General features: G+C 41.9%; 1 protein-coding gene and 1 pseudogene across 1 annotated transcript in view; both read right to left on the bottom strand.

The window, feature by feature from the left end:
* The window catches only part of TRPC7 (transient receptor potential cation channel subfamily C member 7), a 143,359-nt gene that overhangs the window by 93,246 nt on the left and 37,032 nt on the right, over positions 1-13,081 (bottom strand). The gene's annotated exons all lie outside the window — the stretch shown is intronic.
* LOC116750517 lies at positions 347-3,805 on the bottom strand (annotated as a pseudogene).

The following is a 13,081-nucleotide window of genomic DNA, read 5'->3' as shown; positions in this document are numbered from 1 at the left end:
TCCCTTCCATTACCCTGCCCTCTCATTTCCTTGACGCCATCTTTTCCAGTGACCTTATCCTCAACTCCAACTCAACCATTCATTCTCTTAGTTATTCCCAGTAACTGCAGCTCCTCCACTACCCTAACTTTAGGTCTCCCTCTCTCTGACCACTACCTCCTATATGTCCAGCTTTCTTCATCTGGGATCCTAATTCTAGCAGTCCTTTGATTCCATGAAACCTACAAGCCATTGACCACACCACCTTTTCACTGGTTTTCATCCCCCTCAGGTCCCTGTCTCCCTCCTTGCAAAGCTTCTCTTTTATGGGTAGTCTTTATCATCATCCTTGCACACATCAACTCTCTTACCCTCCTCTTATTTTGTCCTCCTCACTGGATGAAAGCCTGACCTTGGTCGCATCTAGCTCTCCGCTACTCTGCTCCCGCCTCTGCACAGTTAACGCGGCTGGAGAGCACACACCTGCACCGAGCAGGCGTGCTGTAAACTCGCTACCTCCAACCTCAAGCAGTCTGTGGCGCTCCTGGGCAACTTACCCTCCTCCCTGTCCCAAACAAGCGTTTCATACCTCTCTAGTCTCAGTTTTCTAACACTTCATCCCCCTCCTAGTTTCCTATTTTACTTGGAAAATAGAACTCATTGGAAGAGAAGCTTCACATGTTCGCACCATCCACATAGTCTACTTTCATCTGTGCTCATGGACTCTCTTCCCTCTTCTTACTCTTGCTGCTCCTACCTAAGGCCAGCTCCTCCACTTGTGTGTTGGATATCAGTTCCCTATGCCACTCAAGGACATGGCTCCTGCGCTCTTCCTTTCTCTCCCCTGCACTGTTAATTTCTCCCTTTCTCTGTTGGCTTAGTATACGAACATGTTGCTATTGTCTTGTCTTAAGAAGGAACTCCTCTTGACTCCACTTCCCTCTCCAATTACTACTCTAGTTTTCTGTTCCGCTTTATAGAAAAACTCCTCATTAGACTTGTTTACACTCATAGTTGACAGTTGTCCTCCTTACACTCTTTCTTATTCTATTCAGTAAGGCTTTCATACTCTACCCATTGCCTCCACTGAGACTGTCCTTCCAAGGTCACAAGTGACTTTCATATGCTAAATCCAGTGGTTGGTTCTCAGTCCTCATCTTACATGACCTGTTAGGTGCTTTGACATAGCTGATCACTTCCTCCTCCTTGATACACATTCTTCACTTGGCTTCTAGCATAACATACTTTTCTGTGGTTTTTCTTCCTGAACGAGTACTTTTGCATCTTTGTTGATTAATTCTTATGTCCCCTGATGTCTTAGTTTTAGAATGCCCCAAAGATTGCCCAGTCCTTTGAATTCTCCTGTCTGTTGACACTCATTGCCTTAGTGATCCTGTCTAAGATCATCAGATACCATCCATATGCTGAGGACTTCAAATTTTATGTCTTTAGCTCAGCCTTCTCTCCTGAACTTGAGTTAAATATATCCAATTACCATCTTGGTATTTCCACTTGGATGCCAAATAGGCATTTCAAACTTAATGAAACTAACTCTGGACCTGGTCTTCTCCACCTTGTTAGTATTCCCCAACTTCTCAGTTGTCCAGGACAAAAAATCTTGGATTTATCCTTGATTCCTCTCTTCTTCTCAAAACCGACATATAATTTAGTAGCAGATCCTACCAGCTCTACCTTCTAAAAAAAATATCTATCTATCTATCTGTCTATATATATATAAAAGATCTGACCTCTTTTCACCAATTCTACTATTTCTACCTTGGTCTAAGCCATCATCATCTCTTGCTTGGACTAACCAAGAGACTCTTAACTGGCCTCCCTGATTCTATGATTCTATCCTGGTCTTCTATAGTCTATTCTCCATACATCAGTCAGACATTCAGGAAAAGTAGTCAGGTCATGGCACTGGTCTGCTCAAACCCTCCAGTGGCTCCCCATCCGCTCAGAGTAAAAGTGGCTTCATTATACTGTCCTATAAGGACATATATTATCTAGCCTCTCCATTCTCTCACTGGTTTCATTTCCTGTGGTTTTCTTCCTCCCTCAGTCCACTCCAGCCACTCTGACCCCCCTGCTATTCTTCAAACACAGTTGGCATGGACTAGACCATTGTACTAGTTATTCTCTTTACTTGGAATGCTCTTTCCCCAGGTATCTACATGAACAACTTTTTTAACTCCTTCAAGTCTTTGCTCAAATGTCACTTTCTCAGAAGACTTCCTTGACTGTCTTTAAAAAATTGTAACCCTTCTCCATTTGCAATCACCCTTTCCTGCTTTTTTTTCTTCATAGTACTTATGACTATATGACATCCATACATGTTATTTATTATAATTATTGTCCATATCTTTCACTAGAATGTAAGCTTCTCAAGGGCAGGAATCATTGCTGTTTTGTTCACAAATATATCATTAGAGCCTAGAATATTTCCTGGAACATGATAGGCACTCAGTAAATGCTTGTTGAATCTATTGGAGCAGTGTACTTGTCTAAGATGACATAGCGACTAAGTGGTAGAGCCAAGATTCAAGACAGGTCGGTCTGACCCAAATCCTGTTCTCTTCCCTCTCACCATGTTTCCTCCTCTTGGTGAGCAGCGTGTTCCCTTCTACTTAGCACACTTGAAACTAGAGACTTAATTGGGGCTGACTCTCAACTAACTTGGAGAAATAAAGGGTGGGCTGGGATATGGATATTTGAATACCCAGCAGATTCTGTAGTGTAGTAGATGAGTGCACAGGTTTTGAAGTCAGAAAGACCTAGAGTTTGAACTTCTTTTTTACTACTTGTCAGTTGTGGGAAATAGAACAAGCCATGTAACTCTTCTGCATCTCAGTTTTTAATCTGTAATACTATACATACCATATAATGATTGGGAGAATCAATACCAAAACAATGTAAAATGCTTAGTGTAGTTAACAGGAAATAACACAAATAACAAAATAAATAAAAACCTAAATAAATAAAAATTGATAATAAAAATAAAGCCTGTAAATGGTAATTTTAATTAGTTCCCACCTTAGTTTGACCACTGATTTCAAACTCTAGACCTCTTGCTTTCTGTGGTTTTTAGTTACTGGACTGGGAGCAAGACTGGCCCTTGGAGAGGAGAACACAAAATGCTGGAGAAACACTTGATTCTTCTCTCTCTCTCGCTCATGTCTAATCCATATATTAAAAATATACTCTGAATTTGTTCACTTCTCTTCATCTCTGGTGATCACATCAGTCCTTCCCAGGGTAGCACCTCCAGTTACCACACGCAGGTTATCAGTATTGAACTTGATTAAATCTGTACTCTTGCCCATCCCCAAGTCAGTCTGAATGACGTTCACCTTGATGAGATCAGAGTAGTGGGTAGTGTCAGCATCACAGCTTACCAAATGAGAGATCTCTCTTTGTACCCACAAAGATCTTTCTCATTTTGCACAACTTACACTTGGCCTCTTTAGGAGTAATACAGTGAACAACAAAGTGACCCTTGGTGTGATAGTCAGGTGGAAATTTTCTCTAGTCTTGTCAGTACTGATGATACCCAAAAAACCAGCAGAGTGGGTTATATCAGTATGGACCTTGCCATCCATCTCAGTGAACTGCTGTATGCACATCTTCTTTACTTAATCTCCTGTTAGGGCATACTCAAGTCTCTTCTTAAAGAAAGTGACAAGGGACCACCATTCTTAGCTTGTGGGGACTGCTGGATGGACACAGAGTTAGCAGACAAGTCAGTTTGTCCAGACTCAGGGCTTTGAAGCTGCTACATGCTGCAGTGCTTCTTGGGACCGTGAGCTGTAGCTGTGCTGGGCATGGAACAAAGAGGCCCTAGAGTTTTTCCTTTTCCAGAATGCCATATAAGTGGAGTCATATAGTATATAATCTTTTGAGACTGGCTTCTTTCACTCAGTATAATTCCTTTGAGATTCATCCATATTGTTGTGTGTGTTAATAGTTCATCTCTTTTTATTTCACATCTACTGCATGCACGTATCAGTTTGTTTATACGTTCACTCATTGAAGGATTTGGTTATTCCCAGTTTTTGACAATTATGACTAAAGTTTCTATAAACATTCATGTACAGGTTCTTGTGTGAGGATAAGTTTTTAGTTCTCCAGGGTAAATATCTAAGTGTGGGATTGCTGAGTATATAGCAAGTATATGTTTAATTTTAGAAGAGCTGCCAATTACCACCAACCAATTATGAGAGTTCTGGCTGCTCCATGTTCTCTCCGCGGTCAATTTATTTTCTGTGTTGTGGTATCTCATTGTGGTTTTGATTTGCATCCCCTAATGGCTAATGATATTGAGCGTCTTTTTATGTGCTTATTTGCCATCTTTGTATCTTTTTGATGAAGTGTCTGTTCAAATCCTTTCTTAGTTTTTTTAAAAAACTGAGTTTCTTGTTATTGAGTTTTGAGAGTTCTTATATATATTCTGGATATAATTCCTTTGTAAGAGGTAGGGTTTGTAAGTATTTTCTCTCAGTCTGTGGCTTATCTTTTCATTCTCTTAACAGTATCATTCAAAAAATAGAAGTTTTAAATTTTGGTGATGTCCAAATTTATCACTTTTTATTTTATGATTATGCTTTTGGTGTCATAAGCTAAGAAATCTTTTTTAACACAGGGTCTCAGATGTGTCCTCCTGTGTTGTCCTCTAGAAGTTTTATAGTTTACATTTTATATTTAGGTCTACGAACCATTTTATGTTAACTTTTACGTAAGGTGTAAGGTACAGGTCAGGGTTCCTTTTATAGCACATGGATATTTATTTGTTCCAGCCTCATTTGTTGAATTATTATTCTTACTCCATCAAGTTATTTTTGCACAGTTGTCAGAAATTGTTGACCATATTTGTATGGGTTTAATTCTGTGCTTTCTATTCTGTTTCCTTGATCTGTATATCTATTTTTTCAGTAACACCCACTATCTTTATTTTTATAGCTTTGTTAAGTCTTAAAATGAGGTACTTTGAGTCCTCCAACTTTACCATTCTTAAAAAAGTAGTTATGGCTTTTCTCATTCCTTTCTTTTTCATATTCATTTTTGGATAAGCTTGTTCATATCTACAAGAAATTCTGCTATGAATTTTATTGGAATTATGTTAAGTCTATATATAGTTTGGGGGAGAACTGACATCCTAACTGTGTTGAATCTTCCAAACCATGAACATGGTGTACCTCTCCATTATTTAGGTCTTCTTTGATTGCTTGCATTAGTGTTTTATAGCTTTCAGCCTCTAGAGTCTACATATGTTTTGTAAGACTTGTATAAATATTTCACTTTTTAACTATTGGAAATATTTTTAAAATGTTTGGTGTCTAATTATTCATTACTGTATATAGAAATATAATTCATTTTTGTATGTTAACCTTATATCCTATGACCTGGCTAAACTCACTTACCTGTGCTTTGTAGATTCTTTGGAATTTTCTACGTAGGTAAACATTTTGTTTGCACATATGGATTGTTTACTCTTGAACACCTAAGCTTAGAAGCATTTATTAATATGACTAATAAAATGGTCATTTAGATGCTTTTACATTGGTTTGAAGATTTACAAAGTATTATTTCTAGGAACAAAATGTTGCTAACAAATTTTTGCTGGCTTTCAACCCAAACTTATTTGCTCAGAGTGTTTTATTTGGTCAGTGTATTGAACAGTTTTTAGAATATTCATTCACCATTTATTTCTTGTGCTCTGCTCAACACAGATATTAACAGAGATTCTTTGATTTTTGATTGGCCCAGAATTTCTTCCCTTTCCTTTTGGTCCATACATTTCACAAACTCACTTATTATTGAGATGAATCTCTGGCTTTAACACAGAAGACAGACCAAAATGACCTAACATGTTATTTTGGTACCTTGAATTTTTGGTGCTGAAGCTATTGTTTTGACAACACCAATTTTAGGAAATTATTAGTTTGTTTGACTTTGGTTAAAAACCCCAATTCTCAAACTTTTTCAAAGCTACTGACAAACTTAAATCAGAAGAGAGAGAGAGAAGCTCATTATTCTGATTGGTCAAAGTTAAATGAATTTCTCAGACTGATGCTGTGGAGACACCCACACAATACAGGATAATTAACACTTATTCCTCCATGGAGACCTTAGAAATTAGATTGAAAAAGAGTGTGGGCCTCAAATCCACACACCTCTCTCTTCCCTTCAGAGACCCACTTATGGGGAAGGAGTGTTTATTGAAAGCTGCAACTGAAATACAAACGGAGATAAATCAACATATGTGTGCAGGCTGTAAACCTAGGAAGTTTTCTGTTTTTGACATTTAGACTGAGTTTTAAAGAAATGATCACAATAAAAGTTTTCTAAGCATTGTAGTATTTCATTAAATGGTCACAGTTACCTTATAAAGCTGATAGTATAATATTTTTCCCAAATAAGAGGAGGACAGAGAATTGATCATTGGATATAGCAACTTGGAGGTCATTGGTCACCTTGATAGGAGCAGTTTTGAGTGGAGGGTGTGACTGGTGAGGATTAAAGAATGGGAAGAGAGAGAAGAATTGAAGCCAGTAATACAGACAGAGAGGAGTTTTGTTTTTTTTTTTTTTTTAAATTATTTATGTATTTATTATTATTATTATTATTATTGGCTGTGTTGGGTCTTCTTTTCTGTGTGTGGGCTTTCTCCAGTTGCGGCGAGTGGGGGCCACTCTTCATCGCGGTGCGCGGGCCTCTCACTGTCGCGGCCCCTCTTGTTGCGGAGCACACGCTCCAGACGCGCAGGCTCAGTAGTTGTGGCTCATGGGCCTAGTTGCTCCACGGCATGTGGGATCTTCCCAGACCAGGGCTCGAACCCGTGTCCCCTGCATTGGCAGACAGACTCTCAACCACTGCACCACCAGGGAAGCCCAGAGAGGAGTTTTGAGGAGTTTTATTAAACAGGAAGGCAGAGAAATGGATAAGTAGCTGGTGTGAGAAGTGGAGTCAAGAGAAGCTTTCTCTTTTCTTCTCTCTCAATCTTCCTCCCTTCCTTCTTTCCCTCCTTCTCCTTATGGGAGAAACCATAATATTTTTTATGTTGCTGGGAACTTTCCAGTAGCTAATTATGCTGGTCATTGTATATGATATCAGTATATCATTGTATGAATCCAGTAATTCAACAGTGTATATGACAGAAGATTAGGTATAGTGTATAAATAGAGGAATGAATTTGGATAGAATCACATGCGGTTTATCTGTGGTGGGAGGGAAGGTCAAGTATGTGAGTGAGGATGCTAGTAGATGGATGCATTGGTGGTAGGACTCTGTAGACGTTTTCTTTCTATTGTTTCAATTTCTTTTCTAGTGAAATAGGAAGAAAAATTGTCAGCTGAGAGTAAGAATTGGGGAGAAAGTGATGGAAGTTTGAGGAGAAGAGGTCTGAAATAGATTTTAGGGAGATTTAAGAGTGAATTGATTAAGGAGACAGGATATTATTGCTGAAGAACAGTAAGAGCCCATTTGAAATTCATGGTTAGAAATTTAAAATGAGACCAGCTAATGTGGTTGATTCTCTGTAACCACATTCCAGCAGACAATTCGATTTTACCAGGATTCTATTTTTTTTGCCAAAAGATAGAAGAAATCAAGAGAGAGGCAGAGGAACTGACATGTATGTGGGGGAGATTGTAATGATAGTCCATGGAATTGAGGCTGGTATGAAGGGAGGCAAGACTTCCAGGGAAGAAGGAATGTGGAAAGACCCAGCTATATGTTGTCTACAAGAAACCCACTTTAAATATAAAGTTGGTGGTTTCCTACAAAATGAAATATACTTTTACCATATGATCCAACAGTCGTGCTCCTTGGTATTTACCCAAAGGAGTTGAAAACTATCTCTACACAAAAACTTGCATACGGATGTTTATAGCAGCTTTATTTGTAATTGCCAAAATTTGGAAGCAAGCAAGATGTCCTTCAGTAGGTGAATGGATAAATAAACTGTGGTACATCCAGACAGTGGAATATTACTCAGTGCTAAAAAGAAGTGAACTATCAAGCCATTAAAAGACATGGGGGAGCCTTAAATGCATATAACTAAGTGAAAGAAGCCAATTTAAAAGGCTAAAAAATACTGTGTGATTCCAACTATATGACATTCTGGAAAAGGCCAAACTATGGAGATAGTAAAAAGATCACAGTGGCCAGGGGTTGGGGAGTGAGAAGGATGAATAGGTGGACATAGAGGGGTTTTAGGGCAGTGAAACTACTCTGCATGATACCACAATGGTACATATATGTCATTATACATTTGCCCACATTCACAGAATGTATAAAACCTGGAGTGAACCTTAATATAAAGTATGGACTTTGGCTGCTAATGATGTGTCAGTGTAGGTTCATCAGTTGTAACAAGTGTTCCACTCTGATGGGGGATGCTGATAATGGGGGAGGCTATGTGTGTGTGAGGGCAGGGAGTATATAGTAACACTCTGTACCTTCTGCTCGATATTGCTGTGAACCTAAAACGGCTCTAAAATATAAGGTCTATTGAAAAAAGATGGTTAGATTAGTGAGTTGGAAGTCTTGGGGGTAGGCAAAAGATTGACAGAGTTGGGATATTAGAGGGAGATATAAAAATTTGAGCTAGTAGCCAGAGATTATGGAGAGTTTGCATTTATTGATCATGACAGGTATAGGCTCAGGTAGGCTCATCGTGACTAAAGTAAGACCACTGGAGGAGATGAGCTCATAAAACTGAGTCAGGGCGTTAAAGGATGGTCTGTGTATATATTAAAGTATCAAGAATTTAAATAGCAGTAACTAAAACCATGGAGAAATGACAGGCATTGACCCATTGTTGCAGATTCCAATGATATGGAATTATGGGTGACATAGTCTGATGAAATATGGTTCAGAACTCAGTGTTCTTAGGGAGGAGAGAAGGAGAAAGGTCTGGAAGTCATAAGGAACAGCAAGAGAGATATGTGCTCCCTCCCCGCCTTCTCTGGGCCCAGTGGTATGAGGACTGTGAGAGGAAAGCCAGCCCCCCGCCTGGGAGGACTGCAGGGGAAGTGTGTCCTTAGGGGAGCCTGTCTGCAGAAAGAGCAAGAAGGTGACGCATCTCTAAGAGGAGGGGGCAATGACACGGGGGGTTTTGCTGAGGGGAGACTATGCTTTTTGGAGGGTCAAGTAGGAGCGTATCTGGAGATGAAGAAGCAGGGTGTGAGGACAGAGCGGGGCATACGAGGAGCCTTGTGGAGAATCAAGTGCAGGTTCTGAGGGGTTACCTGGGAGGCAGCAATGACATAAGAGAGTTTAAAACAATTACTGAAATTATATTGTGAGGATTTAGTGAGGTAAAGCAGGTGAAGTGCATGGCATGTGTTGGGCACATAGGTCTGGATCAGTACAGTTTAGCCAAGAAAGGACTTCAGAGCCTCATCCTGCCCTCCACCCCTCCCTTCTGCACATCTCCCACTCAGCTGATGGATGAGAAAACTGAATGTTAAGATTTAACACACATGGCTGGATCCTTGTTAATTGTAACTGGAGTCACTGAAATAATTAATGGATGTGAAATGCAGGGTAAGAACCTGAGCCTAGTGCTCATTATTGCAGATGAAAATTGAAGAGTTTCAATCCATGTTTTAGCTTTCATGCATACACTTGATTGTTTCATTAACCTTCACCATATAAATAAGCCCGGGCTCCGGAGGATCATAAAAGGCAAATATCCTTCAGTGTTTAATTTCCATTTAGGAGCTCAGATCCAAGAAAGGTGGTTCAAGTCCAGCACATGAATCAGCTAGCCAGCGTTTCTTGCCTTGGCTTTCCCAGGGGGATTTACACAGCCCCTAGGTCCTCAGAGTCCAGGGTTCTGACCCCAGGGTGGGGTGGGTAGGGCTGGCTCCCTGCTCCAGTGACCCTCTCAAAGGCGTGACTCTCAAACTCTGACACTGGTTACTCCCTCCCTCCTTGACTTTATTATCTGTAAAATCTGCAGGTGACTGCACCGCCTTTCTTAGCCAGGCAGTGTTGACAGTGTCTCTGTTGATACTTTGGCTTCTGCAGGAGGCCTTCCCTTATCCATCCTAGACTTACTCCCTGCATTTCCTAATGGGTTCTCTGTGTCCTGAGTGTTTCAGAATTTGGGAAGGATGATTGTATATGAGCCATTGGTGATCTTAGAATTTCTTGGGACGGGGCTGATCAGTCTTTGCATGAGAGAGATGACTGGGTGATTAGTGTTTGGTTGGGCGCTAGAATCAGAGTGTCCGAGTTCAAATCCCAGCTCTGCTGCATACTCTTTGTGTTTGCGTGTATAACTTAAGCTTCCTCTGTGTTCTAGCTTAACCTGTATACTGGGGATTATACTGTTTTCTGCCTCATGGAGTTGTTTTAAACTAAATAAGATAATCCATATAAGTTGCTTAACGCAATATGTGACAGGTATCAGCCAATATTAAGATACATGTGGCTTGTAGGTTAGCAGAGAGTGTAAACATGGAAAATTTGTCTCTTTCAGGGTGTTGGTCTTCAAGTGCCATTTCTAACAAAGCAGACACACCCATGGTTGGATTTAATTTTGCAGCTTCACCTGTATCAGTCCTCAGGTGGAAGGTGCAGGTAGCAGGACAGAAGCTTGGAGCAGGGCATTGGAGCAGAGTCCTTGATAATTCACAATGAAGGTGCAGGCCCCTGGGTGCTGAGCTGAGTCTGCAGGTGACTGCACCGCCTTTCTTAGCCAGGCAGTGTTGACAGTGTCTCTGTTGATACTTTGGCTTCCATCCCGATTTTTGGTTTACTTAATTGGCAGCTACTGACATCGTTAAGGGGCTCCTTAAGCCATCACCATGACGCTGTGAAGTCCCAGAAGTAATGGATTGCTCTGCTTGTCGGTTTTATAACAAGTCCCCTCTGATGGATTCAGAGGCTTGCCTAAGGAGAATAGAGGCTGCCTTTCAAGGAGACAGATGAGCAACTCGAGTATTTTATTCTAATTCAGCAGGTATATTTGAGCACCCACTGTGTGCCGGGCACTGGGGATAGAGACCTAAATAAAATACAATCCTTGCCTCTGAGGAACTCAGGGTCTTGCTAGAGAGAATGACAAGTGACTAGGTAAGGACCACAGGGTGACATAAGTGTCTTGGGATATGCCACCCAGCTACAAATATGGGGGATGGGGGACTTCTAAGAGGAGGCAGAGCGTGAGCCCTGAGGATGGGTAGAAGCTAACAGGGGCGAGGCAGGTGTGGGGAGGAGAGTAACAGGGAATGGACGTTCCAGGAAGAGGGGCTGGCAGGTGCAAAGGCCCAGAGGGCAGAGAACATTCACCAACGGGTGGACTGTGATGGGTATCAGCTACTTTACCCACAGATGGTTTCGCGTAGGTTATGCACATTATCCAGCGTTTTACATGACTTCTCATAATTAGATAAACACGAACACGCTCATGTATCCAGAGAGGAATTCACATACACTCTGCACATCCTTATCCAGATTAAAGATGCTGCTTGGTTCTCATTTGCTGAGCTCCCAGAAGAGCCCTTCCTCAGCTTTCTGCTTTTTCAGCTGGAACCACAGGGAACAGACACAGGAAGGCAGGTCTGCCTGTGTGAACCTTGCCCCGCCCCAGCACTTGACAGCTCCAGGCCTCCCTGGAGGCTCCAGGGCTCTCTTCCCTCGCTCTGCACACTCTCTGTCTTTGTCTCTCTCTCTATCTCCTTCTCCTTTCCCTTTCTCTCTCTTTCTCACACATAACTCTGTCAACCACAGGTCAGTGCTCCATGGTAGAGGGATTGCTCAAAGCTGTGACTCAGGAAATTAGCCAGGAGGTGTGAGTTGCAAGAGAAGGAGGGACCCTCAGGAGGCCCCATGGTTCGCTTACATAGAAGCAGCCCCACCTTTCCCCTGCCTTCCTGTCCTACCCCCGCACGGGGTCGACCTAAGCATGATTGGTTGGTCTGGGAGACCAACACTGGGAGACAGTGTTAAAGCATATGAGTCTTACAGTTTTTGCTACTGCGGTATTATTTACTGAATGCTTACTATGTGCCAGACCCTGGACTGAATGCTTTACATATTTAGCTCATTGAATTCTCATGACAAACCTAGGAAGTAGATACAATTATCATTCCTCTTTATAGAGAGGGGAACTGAGGCCCAGAGACTTCAGTGGCAGCTGGGATTTGAACTTGAGTATGGCTGACTCCACATTCCATAATTCTAACACTGGGAAGTGCTCATCTGATAAAAATACCAACTGCTCTGGCACGTGCTCTAAAACCCTGAGCGCGACCCTGAAGGGGCAGGTTCAGGGTCCTTCCCGGTGAAGAGGAAGAGAGAGATGAGGGCCTGTTGCTAAGAGTCAAAGGTGCTGAAACCGTGTGAGGCAATACCCTGTGTATCCACACCCAGGGGCAGGGAGTAAGACTGGCTGAGCCCAGAGAGCTGAGTTTGCCCCGCGCTCTAAGTTACCAGCAGGTGCGTTGGCATCAGAATGTTGGGGGAAGTCATCCCTAATGGGATGTGCCATTCCTGTTGCTCCCAAGGCCCTAAGCCTCTTATTTAAGTGCCAGTCTGTCCACTCCCCCCACATCCTTTTCAGTCTTATGACTTTCACCAAGGGGCCATCCACCTCTATTCTGTAACAGGTCCCCCTCCCCCATGCAGGATCACTGTCTTCATGGTGAGAAGTTATGGGAATGGGTGGGAAGCAGAGGGTCTGCAGAATTTCCCCCTGCGGTGGCTGGGACACCTTGCAGCTCAGATACACAGAGAAACTGAGAGTGGTGGGATGAGGCTGCATTGCTTTTGCCATCTGAATTCCAAAGGGGGGCAGCACGGTGACTGCTGTTCATGGTGCACTGGCTTTTAGCAAGCATGATTTTTGGGTCTGTTTGCTGTGTTGGAGCTGAGGCATACTGTACAGCTGCAGAGTGATGCTGAGTTAACAACTAACTCTCTGTTCCTCGATCCTTCCAAAGCTTTCGTCCACAAGCACACCTAAGCCACTTTGGTCCGTGGATTGGCTCATAAAAGAACTCATGTATTCATTTATTTATTCATTTAATCAACAAAAATGAATAGCGCATTTACCCCATGCCGAGCACTGTGCTAGCACCCTGGAGATAAA

Source organism: Phocoena sinus, chromosome 3, assembly GCF_008692025.1.
Source record: "Phocoena sinus isolate mPhoSin1 chromosome 3, mPhoSin1.pri, whole genome shotgun sequence".
In the NCBI taxonomy this organism is placed as follows: domain Eukaryota; kingdom Metazoa; phylum Chordata; class Mammalia; order Artiodactyla; family Phocoenidae; genus Phocoena; species Phocoena sinus.
The sequence above is the reverse complement of the archived record's forward strand: the minus strand, read 5'-3'. Positions and strand labels throughout refer to the sequence as shown.